The 22,884-nt window shown below is 38.4% G+C and overlaps 1 protein-coding gene across 7 annotated transcripts in view; it reads right to left on the bottom strand.

The window, feature by feature from the left end:
* The window catches only part of LOC131681277 (transcription factor SPT20 homolog), a 137,107-nt gene that overhangs the window by 108,260 nt on the left and 5,963 nt on the right, over positions 1 to 22,884 (bottom strand). The window contains exon 1 of one of the 7 annotated variants that reach the window (XM_058961994.1): positions 11,624 to 11,740. The exons of the other annotated variants lie outside the window; for them this stretch is intronic. The gene's annotated coding sequence lies outside the window, so the exon portion shown is untranslated. Of the gene's footprint in view, positions 1 to 11,623; positions 11,741 to 22,884 lie in introns of those variants that run through there. 7 annotated transcript variants of the gene reach the window in all.

Raw genomic sequence — 22,884 nt, forward strand, 5'->3', positions numbered from 1 at the left:
AGTTGACGAAAAAGCTCTACTCCGACCCAACGCTGCGGTCGTTGACTTTAAATTTTGTTTAAAACGACCGAGTTTTAGTGAAGTGGAATACCTTCTGAAGGTAAAAATGCAACTTAGGCTTGCGGAAGTCTTGTACCTTCAGTACCATCATCTTCGCAATGTAGTGTTAATATCATTCAACACGTTAGCACAAGCCGAGCGTTTCGTTTTGAAGAACAATTTAAAACACGTGGTTGAAAGTGACAACGTTGGAATTAAGATTCCCGTATACATTGAGAATGATTATATAGATGTAAGGTTATATGACCTATCACCTCGTACCCCTCCTGAGCCAATTGCAAAATGCATGTCGCAATACGGAGAAGTAGAATCCGTTACACCTGATACTTGGAGAAACTTCTTCCCGGGTACACCTAACGGCGTTTTTGTAGTGAGGATGCGGGTTGAAAGGCCTATACCCTCCTACTTGGCAATAAAACTCAATACTCACGGAACTACAATTATGCAAACTACACTATGCACCCATGAGGGGCAAACTCCTACGTGCAAGTATTGTAATCAGACAGCTCATCATGGACAACCTTGCGCGGAAGATGCAGAGGAAAATGCATCTCAACCGATTGCCAACTCATCTACGGCAAACCAACCTAAAACAGAGTTTTCAATACCAATGCCTGAACCACAAACGGTGGCCAAATTTGTGGCAGCTGTTCAGAGCATAATGACAACCGCAGAAGAATCATCCAGCACCCCAAAAGCAACTGTAAGCAACATCGGCAACGAATGCAGTAACAATGACGACGGATTTACACTGATCAACAATAAGTGCAAGAAGCAAGGGAGAACATCTGATCCCGGACACCAAGCCAGCTTCGACCGGGACGTGAATAACAAGGGAGAATTAAATGACCCCCCTGACGCTGTTTGCCAACAGACCTCGCGAAAGAAGGTCTCCGCTCGCAATAAAAAGTTGCGCGCACGAGATCCAATTAATTGTCTTGTTTGTATTTTTTATTTTTACATATATTGTAAACGTATAAAAGATCCACGGCTCCGTTAAGCTACCGCTATGAGCCGTGTCAAATAAACGAATTTAAAAAAAAAAAAATAACTTCAGTTCTACGGATGATACTTTTGATGTTCACATTAGTATCAGTTATTAGTCTTTATTGTTTCAATGATCAAATCTTACGTAAATCAAAAGTTGTATGTAGATGTTAAAAAATGTTGTTTATGAACAACATGGACACTGCTTAAACTTTAATCGATTCAGGAATATCTATCCAGCTTGAAGATTGCTGTCATATTTCAATTAAAAAGACTTTGAAATTTCATTTTTAAACAGAATATTTTCACACATGAGCATGCGGTTCTCTGACAGAGACCTCAATTTAATGCTTCTAAGACCAGTGAATTTTAATTCAAGATCACGTAACTAAAATAAGTCGGAGCCATTTGGAATAGCGGTCATTTGGCATAACTATGAGATGTCTGCTTTGCGGGTCATTTGGCATAATTTTGCGAAGTTATCACACTGAAGGTCATTTGGCATAATTATTTGCATTTTTAGTGGCCACATGGCTCGCTCCCATCGCACGCAAACGTATTCCTGTCTTGTGAGATTTCTCTATACATCAGATTTCTTCGCTTTTCAAAACAGCGTTTCAGTAACTAAAATTAGCTGCTTTTTATTCTTCTTAATTTCATGAGTTGTTCTTTCAAAATATATAATGTAAAAATACTATCGCATCAGCCCAATTACCAATTAACGGCTTTACCATTACTAGGTTTCGCAAAATGTCGGGAATGCCAATTTACTGCTGTATTTACACATACTAAACCATCGGTTATTATACTGCTCTAATGTGTAAGCGACTTTGCCGCATAAACGACGCGAAGGATCCAAAGCGGGGCAAAACCACAGAGGATATACAGGGCGAGATAGTCGACGAACATCCGTCGAAAGTGGCGGCCCCATGCAAGCAAACCTGTGATCCATTCGTTTGCCCGGATTACTCATATATAGGGGCCATGCACTAGTTTAAGTCCGACGGATCGTCAGCAATGTCCGACAGCACGCGACATGAAGCGATGTCAATGTTATTTATTTATACCATTAGGTCAGTAACACAAATTCTTGAAGAATAATATACTAATTCGCTTCGGTTTGCGATAAGTTTAATTATAAATGTATACTATTGGTCAACAAACCCTCTGTTTTGTTTAAAGATGCAGCGAAAAAAAGTGAAGCGATGCAAAGCCTCTGACGATTTGCCGGACTAGGTGACAGGTAGCCCGCACTCCTAAGAGTAAGTAAATCTGTGATCCACTCGTTTACTCATTTCATTCAAACATAGGACTTTTTGCCAGCAGCTTACAACTGTATATGTTATAACTTCTCCGGCACAGGAAAGCATTTACCCAAAGAAACACCCTTGTAACTTATAACTCTGTCCCACTCTATACCCATGCTAAACGATATTGTTTTCCTGGAAATAAAATAGGTTATACCAAAAGACCCTGAGCAGCACCAGGGCTCAAAATTATCTTAAATGACATTACTCCTCGCCAAATTTGAAATTTTGTCTGTTTCCCTGAGAATAAGAAAGTAACGTCAAATTACCTTCAGTGTGATCGCTTCTCAAAATTATGACAAACGTCCGTTATGACAAATGACTCTTTTGCCATAACGGACGTTTGGCATAATTTTAAGAAGCGATCACACTGAAGTTATGCCAAATGACAGTTGTGCGAAATGACATTTACTTTGGACAAAAAAATACCAAATGACCTTCAGTTTGACCAATTCTCAAAATTATGTCAAATTACCGTTATTCCAAATGTTCGTTATGCTAAGTGAGCTTATGCCAAATGACTTGAATCCAAATAAATCAATCAACGTCAAATAAATTTAAAAATTGGAAAACATTTTAAAGACATTTTCAAATATGTTTAAGCTTTGTGTTTTTCGGAGTAGAAGCAACCTGCGGCAACAATATCTGCAAAGTTAAGTGAATGAATCAGACATTCTGTGGGTTAGGGCAGAATGCTGAGGCGAAGAATAAGCCTCTACGTATGAAGACTCACTGTAGGTTGAAACGCCCGACAAATTGAGGAAGTACACGACGTTGGAAACAAAATTGAAGAGGTCGATGAAAACCGATGGAAACGGATATTGGTGTTGACGGGGCTAACACATCGATGAATACTTTTTGACGCACGACGCAATGTGGGCGCTATCGGAACAGTAGTCTCATAATCATCATCATAGTCGAATCACATGGGCGCTACGAATTATGACAGAAAGTAATTCGATCTTTAGCCACCAGTCTTGTACGCCGGTTGCCTGTTCATCTTCCTCAATTGCACAGTCAGCGAGTGCAGGGTCTGCTTCGAAGTCGACGGTCTCTTCCAAGTTCTCTCTAGGGCATAACTTCAGCTGGTCTCCCTTACGGCATTCGCGCGACATGACCATTATACTGTCCACGCCATTATGTGGTTGAGGTTCACTCGGAGGTTGATAACAGTCTATTATCTTTCTCGGGACATAACGAACCTAGAGGCCGCTTGGCATCCGGGAGGGTTGAAGGATCTCAGCCAACAATAGATGCGCTGGGTCCTCAAGCCAAAGTGTTTCACTAGATCGAGGACAGAATGGCTGGCAGGACCAATATATGTCAGTCATGCACGGAGTATTGTAAGTCATACCATTGCTGTCTTAAGCGAATCTCTCTCTAGGTGATTACAAGTCAAAGTGATTGGTATTTTCTAGTTGCTAAACTATAAGTGCTGACGATGAAATGTTTAGTACTTTGGTCGATTGGTCGACCATGGTTACCACATGGTCAGGTCCAATAAAGTGATGCAAAGGCTCACCACATAATTTGGGGCAGGACAGGTGCCAATTAGAGGGGCACTGAATTGACGGCAGACTTAATTAGTACAAATCTGAATATATTTGATAGAGATGATCGCACATTATTTACACTCTCTGCTACGACAGTACTGTGCATGAGTTGGTAAACTGGATCTTTGGTCATTGCAAGTTCTTCCTAGATATCTTTACATATCGTCATCCCAAATCTACCAACTAAGAGCACTGCGTAGAGGCAAGCCCTCCGCAAATGACCGCCGCGTAATTTGGGGTAGCAAAGATATCAATTTGAGAAGCAACGAATTGATGGAATACTTAAGTAGCACAAATCAGCATATCCTTAATGTCGTCCAACATTTGCGTGATCTGACAGAGAAGAGGTGTTAGATGTAACTCTATATTGTGGTGGAATTGTGGTATTACACATGAGTTGGAAAACTGGCTCATCCGAACGAGTTCGAACCATCGTTTTATTATCATAAATACTTCATGTTTGATCATTTAAACGTCTCCACAGATAGCGTTACATATCGTAATCCCAAATCTACGAACTGGGACCTCTGCGAAGAAAGCTAGGCAAGGCAAGGTTTATTGGAGTTCGCCGACGATTGAAGCTCCAAGTGACACCATGGTCATAGTTAAAACAAGCTTATTCACACTAGCAGCATACGAGGGACTTGCTCGTTTCGAGTTATGTGTGCTTCTAGAGTAACAATTTGGTTAAATTCGGGAATAGCTAGCCGCAAAAAGTTCCCTCCCCAAGGTTGAGGGGTTTGACGGTACTGCAAACATGATCAGGCATATTGCGTGCATCAGCGCTTAAGAACAACTTCTTTGAGATGGTTATTGCATTACGCCTCGATAGTGGTGCATCGAGGAGACCGAGAGGGCTTATGTGCCTTTTTATGTTTTATGTTTCTTCATACTCTACACCTGCGCATACAAACGCTCAACCACTGGTCTGTGCGCGGTGATGTGGCCGACTGGCGGGTCGATGTGCATTGACTTTTGCTGTGTGCCGTGTTTGCAAATATTGTTCCACAATTTGATGGCGGCATTCGTGGACGGGGCTCACAGTGGGAGTCATTGTATGTCCATTTATCGGTGGACTTCGTCATCGTGCACAGGTTATTTTTAATAATTAAATCAATTTAATAAATACATAAGTAGATACCTATTAGTTGTCGTTTGTAATAATTGTAGTTCTTAATATTAGTGATCAATTGTTATGTGCTAGTCGAATGTCTATCTATGTATGTCTTCGTCTGAGTATTTGTGGCAGTTGGGTCAGGGAATGGATGCAGAACTGGCGTATATGATAGAATAGTGGCCAATACTTCTGGTAATCAATTGCGTTTGTGCATTTGGTTCTATTCATTCGGGAAAGTCGGATTGGATAAATTAGGGAACAATGAATTTACCGACGCATATGAGTCATCCATTCCCGGCCAGCATAGCATGATGAAAGTCTAACAGCATGCAATTGTCGTTAATGGTAAATATACAACATTTGCTGCATTTAGACGAGTTTGATTATTGAGGTATACCAAAACAGCATCGATCAATTTATACACTTCTAATCAAGCTTTTTACATCTTTTTTCTTTATTCGGCATGTTATGATTATTTTTATTAGTATATCTCTACTATACGCTATCTATACTCATATAGGTACAAATACTCGTGGCCTTTGCGATAACACAAACCTGGTCACAAAGGCGACCATACAATTGCAATAATCCACACATACTTACGCCCGCGATGTTGCCTACATGAAAAAATCCCGGTAGTTAAGTAAACGTAGCGTCTTTAAACTTCCAAACACGATCTCAAACATTAATCCACCACTCGCGCGATCATGAAACGGTCACGTCCGGAAGTCTTACCTCGGTCTTAGCAGTCTGCACTAATGTCTTCAGTTGAACCAATCAAAAAAATGACGCTCATATTCACTAAACAACACGTTCCACGTATTGGGAAACGGATTCTCTTCTACCAGCTGTACCATGCACTAAAAATTACGCATCAGACTCACGGTTCGCGCGCAATCAAACAAGAATACACACTACATAATTATAAAATCGAAATAATACACGCGAAGTCACATACACGCGAAATACACGTTAATATACATATGCTTGAGTCCTTCGCGACCATCCACGACACCTACACCCGCGATCTCGTAAACATGATAACATCCCTATCATGAATCGGATACTTCCTGATGTTTCTATCCTTGATATCAGCAGACTAGGTCAATGCCTCCAATTGGATCAATTAAAAAAAATAAAGCTCTCATATCCACTGGACAACACGTTACATGGCGACATGATCGAGGACTCTAGTGATATGGGGTAACTTACTCCCTGTCAGAACGTGAATTGTACACCGAAAACTAGCTATCAGAATGAAGGTCCGCGTGACCATCCAAGAATGCACGCGTATATAGGAATGGCCAAACGGTTACAAAATCCAGTCTTGTACACGCGAGGTCACATGAACGCGAGCACAAGTGACAAACACGTTAACATACGAACGCTTAAGCCCTTCGCGATTAACAACGCACACCTACGTTCGCGATCGTGCAAACTTAATAACACCCCGGTAATAAGGAGAATGTTTTAGCACTTACGAAGGTTCAAACGCTGTCTCAAACGCGAATCTACAAACGTCCGTTTTCGCGCGCTCATGAATCGGTCACATCCGGAAACCATTACTCTCTGTCCTAATAACTTAGGTCCATACATTCAGTAGAACCAAAAAAAAAAATAAAGCACATAGGGTGATGAGCCTATTTTCACCATACTAAGCAAGGTGCCTCACTAATTCGGTAATTTCTTGCCTTACAATCAATGGAATGCGAAAAATTGACATGAACCGCTTTGCTTCGTTGTTAAGAACCAATATAATAACACAAATGCGTTGAAAACAGTAAAATTCTCGTGTTTGAGCGCAATGAAAACACGAATCGAGTGCCCCTATTGTTGCGCTACCATTTGACTCAATGCGTTGAACAAAGATGGCAGACACTGCTCTAACCAACGGCTTCAAATGGGTAGGGTGATAATAGAAACATGGTGCAAATAGGCTCATCACCCTATCCACTAGACAACACGTTCCATGGCGACATCACCGGGAACTCTAGTGATATGGAAGATCTCACACTCTTTTAGCATCTTAGCAGTGCACAAAAAAATAAAGTATTAGACTCACGGTCCGCGCGCGATTATACAAGAACACACGCGAATATGCGAAAGGCACACGGTTATAAAATAGAATTTTTACGAAGTTACATACACGTTAGCACACGCGACATACAAACGCACACGCGATCGAACACGTTAACTACAAATGCTCGAGCTCTTCACGATGATACACGCGATCGCGAGTCCGTTCGCCCGCACATACCTGAACCGAACAATGAATATCACATTCAGAATCACGGCCCGCTACAATTGGCCTAATGCAGTGTTTTAGTGGGCGACATTGCCTGTCTCGTCTGCAAATTGTAGTATGTGATTCTGACGGGGAGCCCTTCCGAGAACCTAGCTCTACAGCTTCAGTAGGACAACTCTCGAAAAAAAAAAGTTATTGAAATGATTACAATGTACAAAAGGTTTGATCAATTCGCTTCACCCAAATTTCTAAACAAATTTCTCAAAAAAATCGTTTTTGTTCGCGCTGAAACCCATGCCCATTTTAGTTTTCTATATAATCTATCTGACACATAAATATTATTCCTCTTACTGAAGTTGATTTCTTCTTTCAAACATGAGCAGTTTGTGGAGTCGCCCTAAGCGCACATTTTGATGAAGGTTAATATCAATAAGTTCGGATAATACATAATGTTGCTAGCGAACTTTAAAGCTGCTTAAGCTTTAATTGAACTTGAAAGCTGCATTAAACACTGCTAGAAGAGAAAACGTATCGTATAAGAGAGCGGGCCATTTGGCATTGTCATTTAGCCTAGTTATTTGGCATAATGCATTTTTAGCATAACGGACATTTGACATAATTTTGAGTGGTGACTACACTACCGGTCATTTGGAATAATTACTTTTAACTTCTGGAAAACGGTCATTTTGCATAAATTGGTAAATTATTAGCTTATTTTACTTTTTTAGATCATGTAAAAAGACTATTTAACCAGCCCAATCATTACTGACTTTTGCCCAATTATAAAAATGACAATTTTTATGTATTTACACCTACTGGCATCGGTTTCAAAAAAATCGGTTTGAAATTATGCCTGTTTCACAGATGATAAAAAAAACCATGTCGAATGGCCTTCAGTGTCATCACTTCTCAAAATTATGCCAAATGGTCGTTATGCCATATGCCCGTGGAGAAAAAATAATTATACCAAACGGCCGTTATGCGAAACGACCTTTATGCCAAAGGACCATTATGCCAAACGACCTCATTAGCATCCAATATCCTGCACATTTTATGCCAAATGGCCACTGTACCAAATGAGCTACCATCAGATTATTTCTTATGCCAAACGGACATTATGCCAAAAGACTTTATGCCAAGCGATGTTATACCAAATAACTTTATGCCAAACAGGATAGCCCCCGATACCAGTTGTAACTCCAGTTAGAATACATTGTGTGAACGGGTATTCGTTGAAATATTTACAACTTATTTGTTCGAACCTGGAAATTCGTTCTCTGTGAAAATATCTACCTAAAAATATCATCGACCAGACAACTTTTCAGAAGGTCATGGAAAGATTCGACGGCAAAGGAAAAAATGTTACTATATCCTATAGTTCAATTTTCATTCTCCGACAAATGACTACAGACTATTGAACGCGACCGCTGACGGCTCGACTCCAGTTTTAAATACCTAGCTGAGTTTCACTATCGTTTCGATTAATGAAACGAAGATAAATAAAACCTTCGCCTATGTAGCCTAGTCGACTAGGAAAAAAAACAGTGCAATTGACAGAACCTCATTTAACAGCAGCAGCAGCGACGACGATGCTACGCTGTCAGTTGTTTAGACAGGTGGATGACACGGCCGCCCACCGCAAACCCCGGTCGACCGATCGGATAAAGGGAGAGTGGTTAATTGTTTCGATCGATCGAGCTTGGATGAGATAAAATGATGTGCAATTTATTTATATCGGCAGTCGAAAGTTGGTACAGCTGATTGTGCGGGGATAATATGCCAGTGTTGATGTTGCTGACGTCGGTGGAAAAAAGTGGTGGGTGGAATCTATGATATCAATGAGGGGATTCCACACGGAAAATATCACTTTATCGTCAATAGGTACCATCTGTAGAGTTGAAGTGCTACTGACAGACTTTTTGACTATGAACTATTATATTTGGGATAATAATCGTTACCAGTAGATTTCTCAGCCACGAAGTACAGAATGTGGGCCAGTCAGTTGAACTATATGGTCCTCGTTGTTATATCTCATTAAATCGACGGTTAAAATAAAAATCTGTTTTAAGTGGCGCTATTGTGCTTTTTAGATCTATCCAAACTGATTCCATGGCTGGTTATGTTAAATAACTCTGATAAACGTCCAGAAAGCCTATCTCAATAAAAAATTGCCGGATTTAGGCTCTTGATATCGTGGTAGTACCAGTTCATATGGAAACTTATTGCATGACCATATCTCCGGAACCGAAACTTTGATCGACAAAAAATCAATAGCAACCTGTAGGGACGTTATGCCGTTCTATTTCAAATTAAATTTGTGCATACCGGTTCAACTATCGCTGAGAAAATCATTAGTTTAAATTACACATACACACACATTTTTTGTCGTAACGACTTATCTTCCAATATGGGGGCACCATTTCAAAATTTCGAAAAAAGGTCGTGTAATATTTGGAATGATCATCTCTTTCGCTGTACTGCATGGATTCAATATCAATTTCTTCGCCAATTTGTCGAAAATATGTTCAGCAAAGTTGCATTGAATTTTAAAGTAGGCATGACATGCATTAATAACTAATAATATATAGCAATCTTTTGAAAACTACTCGGAAATGGTGGAAATATTCAGCTCATCTCGGTCTGAGCCGTCAATATGGTGCACCAACAGAACACTTAAATAATGAATAAAATAAATATAGGTTAGCTCCAGATTTGCTTCACTATCATTCGTGTGTTCGTGGTAAGGAAGAAGTATCTCCTTAAAGGGCTGTACAATATCGAGAAGGAAATATTTGAGAGCTGTACAAGGTGATTCGTGTCGTTACTTGCTATCCAATGTGAGTACCCCAGTGCTAGGTGAATACCCCAGTGCTGGGTGAGTACCCTAGTGCTAGGTCATCATCATCGTAGCCAAAAGTTCAGGGTATTCTGAATCATGACTGAATGTATTTTAAATTTCCAGATTACTCGCTCTGGCGCAATTTATTTCATCTTCTTGAACGCCAACCAACCGCACGGACATCTTCCTGGATTGCACACAGCTAGCGAGTGCGGTGTCTGTCCTGAAGTCAACGACCTTTTCCAGGCTCTCTGCTGAGCACAACTTTAGCCTTGGTCTCTCTTTCGGCATACGCGCTACGTGTCCAGCGCACTGTGGTCTACCATGTTTCATCATCCTTTCGATATCGGCGTGTTTGTATACTCGGTACAACCCATTGAATTCTTGTCTCAAACGCACCAAACACTCGAAAACCCTAGTTCTAGATGAATGTTTCTAATTAAACAAATCCCTAGATTTTAATCAACTTCAAAACTTTAGCAGCTAGTATAAAAATATGTCGAAATAGTTTGGATTAGCGCTTGTACTAGTGACTTTTCTTACGATAGAAAAAGGCGAATGACCCGTTGGTTTGAATCCTCTATAACCACCAACAAAAAATCTATCCAGGAACTCGATTTCTCACTGATCAACAATCAAACATCTAACTCATCGATTTCCGGTTCTGTACAGCATGAATGATTCATCCTACTAATGCTGTAGTTTTTTGTTCCGAGTCACAGTTTGGAACAATCTGACTCACCGTTACACTAGTCTTGATTCTCTTGGTTAACATATGGGAAAAAGTTGTGTAACGCCAAACATACAAACACCCCCGCCTCTTCCACTCTCGCGGATTTGTTGCACATTTCACGCATTAACGTAACGAATCTGCGCACCTTCCCAAAATCGATTTGCATAGGAATTCCGATTCCGTCCTCGTCGCCCATCACTTGTTTATCGACTTCATTGTGCGAAAAAAAACAGAAACAGTTATCACTTTCACAAACACATTCAACCCGCGGTATGTGTTATGTCGTCCATCAGCTGCATAGGCATGGGGAAGCAAGGGAAAGGGGTCGCTACTGGCAGGAAAGAGAATTGACAGATTTGAGTAACGTCGAGTAGTTGATTTTTTGCTGCTGTTGATGTTGTTGCAGCTTGTTTCCCCTTCTTTCGCGTAATTTTGCTTAACTCGAACAGCGAAAAGCAAGCAAAAAAGAAAACCTTCACTTTACATTGAAATGAATTCAATTTTCTGTGTGGTGTGAATGAAACTCTTTCGGATAACCAAAAGTAGCAATTATTTTGTTCCGATCTTTCGTGAACTAACTAATTATCGCTTGCAGTGATAATTGTTCAACTTTCGTGTGAATCGAACTTCACTCTTGGGAATCACCGTTTTCGCACTATAGTAATTTATGCAACCATCACCGATTGCTACTTGCTGCCATGTAGAACAATGCGGATCTACTTGTTTGAGCGATTTCTGCACACTATCCGTTAAAATTGGTAAAATGAAATTTTTCGTTTTACCTCTAGAGAAAGAAAAAAAATCCACCCCGTAACCACTTTTACACCGAGACAATTTACGATCGCGAAACTCTTTACGCACACGGGAGCTACTCAAAAGTGCCTGAAGAAGACTGAACATTTTTTACGCTGCTTCAATTCATAGCCACGGTTGTGCGATAGGGGCACTACCATACCATGCCAGCCAGCCAGTCAGTCAGCAGCACCACTACAAACACGCTCGCACACAATCCGAAACGGGCCTACGTCCGCGACGGTGTTTCTCTCTCTCTGCTGCCGTTTCTTTGCGCCGCAGCGGGTTTGTGATTTTTTTGGATTGACTTGCGGAACGGGCGTAACTGGGAAAATGTTGGCCTAAATCTGTGGTACTGTTAAAGTAGGATGGAACGTTAATTTTGAAAATTATTAGATTTTTTCAAACGACAAATTGAAAAAGTAGACTTCATTATGAGCTCATACAATTATTTCAACTGATCTGAAATAATTCAGACGGCTTTAATGGTTCTTAGGATATAAGAGTACCATATGTAATTTTGACTATCTTAGAATTAGTGCAAGTAGAGTTCCACGAGACAAGTTGACTCTTCCGTTGACTGCTGTGAACTGTTGCCAATGACGGTTTCTCCAGCATTTCATCCTCAAGTGACAGCAATCTTTTACGCCCTAGTCCAATAAAAAATAAACTTATTCATGAACTTTAACCCATATAGTACGATGATTCCACATATTGTTGGGATAATACCCTGAACAGGTCGTTAGGCTCTTGAATCATATCTCGACAAACATATGATTACGGCCTAAAAGCCAACTGTCAAAATCCACTTTAAATGGAAATTCCAGACAAACCGTTACTAGTCCAACATAGTTCACAACAGTTTATGAAAGAGAAAACTTTTCTCTTTCATTTACTACCAACATCTGCGATTGGCGTGTAACGGTTTGTCCGGAATTTCCATTCAAAGTGGATTTTGACAGTTGGCTTTTAGGCCGTAATCATATGTTTGTCGAGATATGATGTTTATTAGGGTAGTAAGGCGCGAAGTGTACCTTCATTCACATTTCATATCATTATAAGTGGAAAATGAGGTTCTGTTTTGTGACATTGTCAAAATATGCTGTGAACGACTTCGTATGTCAGCAGAATCCAAACAAAAAATATGACAAAATTATAAATTGAAATTATTTAATGTTTTTCTGTGAGGTGTTGATTGTTACGCCCTTTGCACAGTTCGGTTCACAGCTAGCTCACGGCGATTTCTGTTATGATGTGCAGTCAATGGTTATTATTGTGATCGTGTGCTGTTACTATCGTCACATACACAATCGGGTGAACACATACTAGAGGTACCTATAGGTATGATTTGTGTGCATTATGAAAGGTGCCACCACTTCGGGGGCAGTTGTGGCACCAACACAGATCGGTTCATTCAATCACGAAGTTTCACTGCGCGATAGGGCGCAGGATGTATAATTCGTTCATAGTGTTGTTCGTTGTCTACTAATCTGGTTGATGGCGAGACAGTGGGGCCAAGTTTATAATTATATTGGGTGTTTGGTTCATTTTTAAAAACCTTTTGAGCGATAACAAGGGACCATATTTGTCGACGATAATTTTTCTAAATTTCCCACCGAATATTAATCGAATACGTTGTTATTTATTTTACTTTTTTGTATTTTAACTATTTGTCTTTAACTCATTCATGCCCATGTTGTTTGTGGACAACAACGTTTTTAAACAGCTATAACTTTAGATTGGGGCAAGATTTGCCCACAAAAGCAATTATGGCTAATAAATGTGACTATTGCCTTTCATTTGAGTATTAATAGTTACAAAGATCAGCTCTACAACAGAAGTTATTGCAATTAGTCTGATTGCATTCCGATGGAGCAGTGCTACCAGGGACAGTTTACGTTGGTGACGGAAAATGGATTTTTCATATACCTTCGTTATGTTGCAAAATTATTGAAAACTAATAAAACTTATTAATTTGGACTGTGTATGGCTACGTTTTCGTCGCAAGTGGACTATTCTAAATATTCTAGGAGAATTGTATTGAGCATTGAAAGATAAAAATCGAACAGCTTCTGACACTGCGAGGGAAGCATCTATGATCTATCTTTATGAAAAAAGGCTTTTCGTGCTTCTTGACCCCACCGTTTTCAAGGGATAATATATTTGAAATCCTACTAGAATAAAATTGGGCATGAAAGGGTTAAGATTTCCTAATTTGAGCATTTTTGACCACTCTTGCTTGCTAGTAATTACACGGTGATACAGTGATTTTGTATTCTTCAAGAGATTTAGCATAGGTTGCACACGGAAAAAAATCTATTCATAAAAACATGAACAAAAAAACACGGTTTCGTAAACTGAATGAACTTCAGAATATATTGGGAACGTGCCATTTGAGCCAATATATTCTGAAGTTTCTGAAATTGTGAATAGTAAATCTCGTAATCATAAAAACATCTGCTTCCAAAAAAAAGCTCGCACCACAAATATACAAGGCGTTACATTCTATTACACAGTGGTCCAGAATGTGAATTCAGCAGGAATTTTGACGTTTTACTGAAATTAAACGACTTAGGGCCGATTTTTTCACCCTCGCTTAACTTTTAAACCAGGTTCTCCAGTACGTTTAAACCTGGCTTAAGCGTTAAGCGAGGGTGTAGAAATCGGCCCTTAGTCTTACAATATGTTTGGCAAAGTTGCTGTACTTTGCAAGGCCCTTCTTTTCGTTTAAACAGATGCAAGGGTGGTCCTAATTTTAGCAATATTTAAAATTGAAATTTTTAACGGTTCGAGATAAAGCTTTACTGTCTTTGATGAAGTTGTAGAGCAACAAATTTTAGACAACTTTGCTGAAGACATGCAAGCTCTAGCTTTTATACTTTCCCTTGCTCGAGAAATCCAAATGTAAGCTTTAGGATGTTTCTTACAACAACGGTTTTATTTCTATTACACTTGTAGCCTGTGGACAACTTGAAGATTATTTTAGAGCGATTATTGAAGATTATTAATTTGCTTTAAAACACCAACTAGTAAACTCTTCGTTTCAAAGTTATGAGCACCTTTATATAAAAAATATTACTTTTTCAAATAGTATAGATCACCAAAAATGGCAAAAACGATATTTTTTATATCTTGCAATATTCACTCAATAAAAAAGTTATTTTTAGTAAAAAGTATAAGTGGGTCTGATATTAAACTTTCTAACGAGACTAGCTAGAGGTTCGGTATATTAAGACGAATTCAAGCAAACTTATTGAAAAGGTCCTATGTGCAAATGAGAGCCTCTCTTTGTTTACTTTCTCTTCCGCAAATAACACGGTCGCATCTGCGTTTGCTGCTTAACTCTTTGCATAATATGCTAGTCGAAATCATGCTCTTCCAATATGTACTGGAACATTATTGGAAAGATTAACGGTAAAGCCGTGATAATCGAAAGAGAAAGTAAACAAAGAGAGGCTCTCTTTTGCACATAGGTCCATTTCAAAAAGTAGGCGAGAATTGTTCCCCTTCAAAATATCTGAAAGTATTTCAAAAGTGATCTTAATGAATAATTAAAACTGCAAAAGTTATACAAAGAAAATCATTTTTCAAGAAACACTATTTTTTTGGTCAATTTCTTATAAAATGAAAAGTACACGACATAGTTTTAGGGTCTTCCACAAAAAGTTTCTTAAATTTTTATTTTCTTCAATTTTCTGGAAGACAACAAAACTATCTCAAACCATTGAAAAGTTAGTTTCCTGATTTTAATAAATTTCGAACCACCCTACCCACTATTTAAAATAATAGAAAATTATTTCAAAGTGCAATATTTTATAATTAAAACAAACATATATTTTTATTTTGTTCACCGTGAAAGTAATTTAAACATATTACAAAGGATCAATTAAAAAAACCCTTTTTTAACATAACTTTTTAGTTTTCATTTAATTTCCAATCTATCCTTCTAATGTTTTTCGAAGTTTTCAAAGACGAACATTTTCTTCTAACACATCAAAACTCTCTCTAACACTCGTTCAAAAGATATAAGCACTATAGATTTTTTATGGTGCCTTAAAAACAGGCAACGCAGATCCAAGGCCATCATTGAAATGATAAATTCTGCGTTTGAGATGTATTTTCCCCGGTTGCCAGACAAAAACCTGTAATTATTGCGTGTGACATTGTATGTAAAGTCTAATTATAAGTCCTGTGGTGGTGGTGTGTGTGGTAGGTGTGAGTTTTGGCGTTCGAGTCCAGGGGTGCATATCTGTCTGTTGGCGTGGATAGTGTGATCGCGAACGGTTCGAGCGTTTATATGTTAACGTGTTTGTTGCTTGCGCTAGCGTATGTGTAACTTCGCGTGTCTAAATTCGATGTTATAATCGCGTGGCCATTCGCATGTATTCTTGAATAATTGCGTGCGGAACGTGAGTCTGATGCTTAATTTTTAGTGCTAGATGCTAGAAGAGTCAGTTTAGCCATATAACTCAAGTGACCCAACCTGACCCGGTCATGTCGCCGTGGAACGTTTTGTCCGGTGGGTATGAGCGTCATTGTTTAATTGGTTCAACTGAAGGTATGGATCTAGGTTTCTATAACCGAGGGTAGAATTCCGGACGTGATCGATTCATGATCGCGCGAGCGGTGGGTTTGCTTTAATATGTGTAGATGATTGCAATTGCATGATCGCGTTTGTGTGAGTGTATATGAGAATATACAATTAATTGTGTTAGTGAGTGTTAGTATGAATCTAATTTAGGATATACAGTAATGTTTCGATTATATCACTATGCGTTTATATCAATACTCGTTTATATCACCCTCGATTATATCACGCTTTTTGAAAAACAGGCAAGGCACACTACGTTGTGATCTAATTAAGCCACATATTATGTCCTGATACTTTTAAGATATTTTTACAATTGATTTAATTATTTTCATGTAGGGTAATGAGCCTATTATTGAGTTTCGGACTATTTCGTTAAGGGTTTATATATGATGGGGTCGATCAAAAAGTCGAACTTTTTTATTCTTTAATCTTAAAGAATAGATTCTTAAGAATGAATCTGAAATCTTTTTAGAGGTCTAAGTAGTAGAAACAGTAGTTCAGTAGTAGTTTTTATTTTAAATTCTTCGTAACTTAATTGCCGTGTCCTTAAGAAGGCGTTTGATGTAGCGGGTAAAAAACGACTTCTTTTTTATTCGCTTAATTGTTAGTTATCCGCAGAAAAATCTAACACAATGACGAGTAAAACAAAGTAGGAAAGATATGGTAGGTATGCAGAGATATGGCATTTTCTATTGAATGGATGTGAAACCTTTTCTTTTGGAAGGACAACATCAACCATTGGATATGAGACTAGTTATATGGATGTTGAAACAACGAGAACTGAATCGTAGTCCCTTCGAATACAACTTAACCTACCAGATTCCTTCAAGTTTAGATTTGGGTGGTTCAACAATTTTAAGGAACGGTACGAGATACGTAAAGTGAAGCTGTGTGGAGAAAAATTATCCGCTGATGCCATAGCATTTGACCCAATGCGTTGAACAAAGATGGCGAACGCTGCTCTAACCAACGGTTTCAAATGGGTAGTATGACAACAGAAACATGGCAAAAATAGGCTCATTACCCTCCTATAATTTATTCTTTTTGACTAACTTTTTATTACTTTTTGTTCATAGAAATACATGGATTAACGCTTGAATGTGATCTTTTGTTTTATTTTGAATATATCACGCTTCAAATATATCACGCTAAAATACAGACCGACCCTGATATAATCGAAACATTATTGTAGTAATGAAAGGGTTCATAACATGCTGTACATGTATGATAATTGCACCTTTATTTACCAATCCAATCTTCCCGAATGAATAGAATCGAATGTACATATTGAACACTGGATTTACCGATTATTCTATCATATGCGCCAGTTCCAATCCCTGGTCCAGCTTTCACAAATTCTAAGACAAACACGCACATTGTACACTAATTCTAAAAACTAACTCATAAGTTTTAACTTCTACATTTCTTTATTTATTTTATTGACCTGTGCACGATGACGAAGTTGCTCAATAAATCGACACGCAATGATCCCCACTGCGAGCTGTGCCCACAAACATTATTATTAAGCTGTTGAACAATGTTTGTAAACACATTCTACAGAAAAGGCCAATCCATGGCGATCCACCAGCCTACCACGCCAATGTGCACAGGCTGTTGGTTGACTGATAGTTTGGGCTGGTGTGGAGTATGAAAAAACACAAAACATGAAAAAGGCCCAGAAGCCCTCTCGGTCTCCTCGATGCACCTTAAAGCAGTTGTCTGTCAGGTGCTGCTTGATAATGTTTGCAATATCGTTAAACCCGTCAACCTAGGGGACCTCTCTTGTTTGTCCCAATGAGTTAAATTGTTTTCCAAAAAACCCATTTTGGGCGAAAAAGTGCTCATAAGTTTTCAACGAAAATAGTTAGATATGTGGTGCCATGAAACGAATTATTCGCCTTAAAACAATCTTAAAATTGTCTGAATACTGTTTGTTTTAAGGTTGCACAGAGAATGCGTAAAATTCGCAAACGAAAAAAGCAGTTTTTTTCCACACCGTATGTCAGATCTTCATAAAAATCAATCAGCGTATGTAGAATGTTGTTACTGTACTGCTGATTGATTTTTATGAAGATCTGACATACGGTGTGGAAAAAAACTGCTTTTTTCGTTTGCGAATTTTACGCATTCTCTGTGCAACCTTAAATCAATACCGCAAAAGGTATTTCAATAAAAAAGTTTTTCTACGAAACACCCTAACCTTCGATTTTAAATATGTTGCAAAATAAAAAGTAAGACAGCTAGAGCTTGCATGTCTTCAGCAAACTTTTCCAAAATCTGTCGTTCTACAACTTTGCTGAAGGTCGTTTGGCTCTAGCTGGAATGATCAAAAAGTTAATTTTTGGCCTTGGTAAAATTAGAACCGCCCTGACTCTTGTTTTAACAAAAAAAGAGCAAAAAGACTGTTGTTTAAACGAAATCTTCTCCAAAGATTTGAAATGCACCTGCAAATGGGACTGTTATGCAGACTTGAAACTTTAAACGCGATTATCTCGAAATCATGTTTCCCAAAAGCGTCTTTGCGGTGACTACGATTGCCGGAAAAGTTTGCAACCGATCTCAAAACATTTTTTTTTTTGACTTGCTCGTAATTTAACTGCCATGTCCTTGAACGAATTAATTTTTTCGTCAAAATTCTCATATTATTGTTATAGATTTTTAAATAATTTTTTTCAGGTGAAAATAGTGTTTTTTTTGGAAAAATCGTCTCCGTTTCCAAAAAGAAGATTTTTTTAATCGATCGTTTAAGGACACCCCATTTACATATACTAATGATTTTTTTTAGTTTGATGGTTTCTGTTGAGCTGTTGGACTGGAATCGTAGTCAAGGCAAACCTCTTTGAAAAAAACGCGTTTTGCGGAAGTTGTTATAGCTTCGACAATTATTAATATATTTTTATTTTCTCAAGTGGATTTTGCAAATTGGACATTGTACTCCACTAAACTTATAACAAGTATTTCATAAAAATATCGCTACATAACTTTATAAACATTGAAACTTTTCCCTTTTTTCCCGCATCTCAACATATATTACCCCTTGATGAGGCTAAGTTGTTTAGTTTTAGCAAAATTTCAAAATTCCTGTCAAATTTGCGTTCTGGACTACTGTGCATTGTTCGGTTGGATTACTGTGGTTGTTCGCTGGACATGTTTAATTCTTATTCATAATATGTTTGTAAACAGTATATCAAATAAAGAACCTACATTCAAACGGTGTTCATGATTTCAGGAGCTACGTTGCGATTTTCGTAATTGCTCGTCACGTTACCGTGATATTCAATTCATTAGTTTACCATCGGATTTTTTAGTAGAGTAGCGCGATTAATATTCATAATTTCAGAACTTTAGCAACTATTTTCTTATATTCACGTTATCGTGATATTTTATTCAAGAGCTTCGTACTAGATTGTTCTGGCGAAGTGGTGTGATTTATGTTCATGATTTCAGGATCATTGTCACAATTTCCATAATTTCTATTCAGGTAATCGTGATATTTTAGTCACAAGTAGAGTGATGTGCGTTCATGATTTCAGGATCTCGGTCACGATTTTTGGTTTTTTAGTAACGAGTCGTGTGATTTATGTTCATGATTTCAGGATCTTTCTCACGATTTTCGTAATATATAGGCACGTTATGGTGGTATTTTATTCTTAAGCTCACTGTCGAATTCGACACGTGGAATGATGCGACTCATGTTCATGTCTAATTATTATCAGATTTTTTACTAGTGACGAGACAATATGAACTGGATCATAAAAGTGTGACTGATTGTATCTTGTTTTATGAAATATATAACGAACACGATGAGATGGGGTTTCTGACGAGAGCAAATCGAAACGTAAATTCCATAACTAATTTAGTTGCAGGTTTTGTGCTCTTCTCGCGCAAAGATTTTTTTAAACAACTTTGTCCCAGGTAGAGAAAATTGCTTTGCCTAATTTTTTCTCCACTAAGAATAAATATAGCATTTCGTGAATATTGTAATGGGAATTGTGAACAGGGTAACATAAAGAGAATTTTATAATTTTGTAAATTATTTTATGGGTGCGCATGGACAGGTGTGACTATTATTCTAAGAATCAGAGACCAGTTCACGTTTTCAGGAATAAGATTTCATGATTTTGTGAACTATTTAAATCACGAACGGTGACACTAGGAATCATGAACCGAACATATGAGTATTTTCCTATTTTGTGAACAATTCCACGAGCACGAATGCAGCCTTAATTATTATACTACTAATAATGAACTAGTTCACGAATATATGTGCATGATCATGATAGTGTAAACTATTTCACGAGCACGAATGGTAAAATGTGGCTAATGTTCTAGGAATCATTAACCAATTCGCGAATACCCGAAAAATATTTTATGATTTTGTGATCGAGCACGAAAAGTGAGTCGTGACTAATTCACTAGGAATCAAGAATTAGTTCACGTATACTATTTTACGAGCAACGATATTAAATCGTGACTAATATATTAGAAATCATGAAGTAGTTCACGATGATTGAAAGGATTAATGAAGAAAATTCTGAGTTTCGTGAAAAAATTCGCGAGGAAATATGTTTTGACGGCGCCGGTGGTTGAGTGGTAAGCGTGACTGCCACTCATTCCAGTTGGCCTGGGTTCAATTCCAGCCGAGGTCTGTGGTCACGTCTTCCTTCAGAAGTGAAGTAAAGCCGTTGGTCCCCGGTCCATGAAATTGGTGGATCGATATCTAGTCCAGGTAGTGGAATCACCTCTCTGGCGTCGGTAAAGAAGAAGTATATCCAACTTCTATACTCTACTAACAAAAATATCCTCCTCCCGTGATACTTGTGGAGTGCGCAGTAGTATATACGGCCTCTAGCAAAAGCAAATATCGGACTAACAATTCCTTCCCTTTCCTTTCGCGATCTACGTTCGGGCCTGGCCGGCGCCGGTATTGATCAGAAACACTAGGATTACCAGAAGTTGCACATTGAAAGATTTTTCGCTAATCCCAAGCATAATCTACTGATTCCCTGTGCAACTTCAGCTAGTCCCGATCAATAACGGAGTAGCAGCCAGGGGTGGTCGCACAAGCTCAAGCTCAAAATTCGCGAGGAAATATGTTTTGATTTTGTGAACTAATTCACAATCACAAAAACCACATCATGATAAAGATATAATAAATCATGTGTCAGTTCCTATCGTACAGTCCGACTCAGAATATTGTTCCTAAATCTATGAATAAAACCACGAATTAATCTTTGGTTTAATCCTTAATGCCCATAAAGTTGTAAACTCTGATATTGCACAAAGAATGAATCGATGCTAATGTCTGGGAGCAGCAAATCATCTTTCAATTTATAACTCATGTTAATTTCAAATCGTTTATTGATCTTGAACTTAGATCAGGACAGGAAACGGAAGAAACGTTAGCTTAACAGTTGGTTCTGCTATCAGTCGTATATGATACTGCGAACTTCACAAATGTTACGAGAGGAAGGAGATTGTTGGTAAGTACAAATTCTACAAGCAATTTCCACAAAGAAAAATTATTGAGAACGGTTAACAAACTAAGCCTATGGCTAAAAAATATTGGTTTGCTTTCGCGACAAGTATATGCAATAATCTTGAGCGGCCCAAAATAAGCAGTAAGTGTACTGAAAATCTTACTTTGTATAACGAACATACTAGCAATTTCACGCGCGCGTACTTTTCTTATTATTCTAGCTACGAAAAAGAAAAGGAAACAGATTTGTACCGGAGATTTATTTATTTGTTTTGTTTGTCATCCGACTCGTAGTCTTAATGATATTGGGGATGGGGGAAAACTGTTGTTGTTGATTAACAAATTTCACTTCTCAAGTTGGCATGAAAACCCCATTGTATTTTAAACAGGTTTACAGATATAGAAATAGATATTTGGTCTTGGTCAACAATACAAGAATTAACAAATAGGAAGAAAATAATGTTAAAAAATTCTAGATGACAGAAATATGTTCCGGAATACTCTGGAAGAATCATAGAACTTAAACACATCGGAAACCTGACTGAACGTACGGCGTATAGGGGAAACCGCCCATATTCTGTCCGATGGAATGGCCGATGAACCAATGCGCGAGATCGTACAGTGTGCAGGAATGCTAAATTAATACTGCGATAGTATATCGGTACAATGGACTGCCGCTATCAACACCATGCCAGTAAAAACAGCCAAGACTAGAGAAATTGAGCGAATCACGCCAAGGAAAGCTCCGCAGGGCACATCTGCCAAAACGCTTCTGGACTTGCTCGATTCGATCCGTCCAAGCACTATGATAATACCCCCAAACTATTGAGGACGTTTCCAATATTGGTCGCACTAGTGAACTGTACCTACTGAAGTGATCGCAGGTAAAGGGGGTCGCTAAAGTTATAGAACCAAGCTTTTTCGATAACGATGTTGAAATCCCACTGACTATCAGACTTCTAAGTCTTTCATTGTTTCCACTCTAGTCAACGGCTTGTTTGTAATATGGTAGTCATATTCAATAAAAGATCTTCGATGAGTGAAAGAGCTACCGTTACATTTTTCGACGCTAGCGCTTTTCACTCACAATCTCAACCATTCAAAACGTACAAACGCTCGCGGCCCTCGCGATAGCACAAACCTAGTCACAACAGCGAACATGCAATTTCAATCATCAACAC

This window comes from Topomyia yanbarensis, chromosome 2 (genome assembly GCF_030247195.1).
Source record: "Topomyia yanbarensis strain Yona2022 chromosome 2, ASM3024719v1, whole genome shotgun sequence".
In the NCBI taxonomy this organism is placed as follows: Eukaryota; Metazoa; Arthropoda; class Insecta; order Diptera; family Culicidae; genus Topomyia; species Topomyia yanbarensis.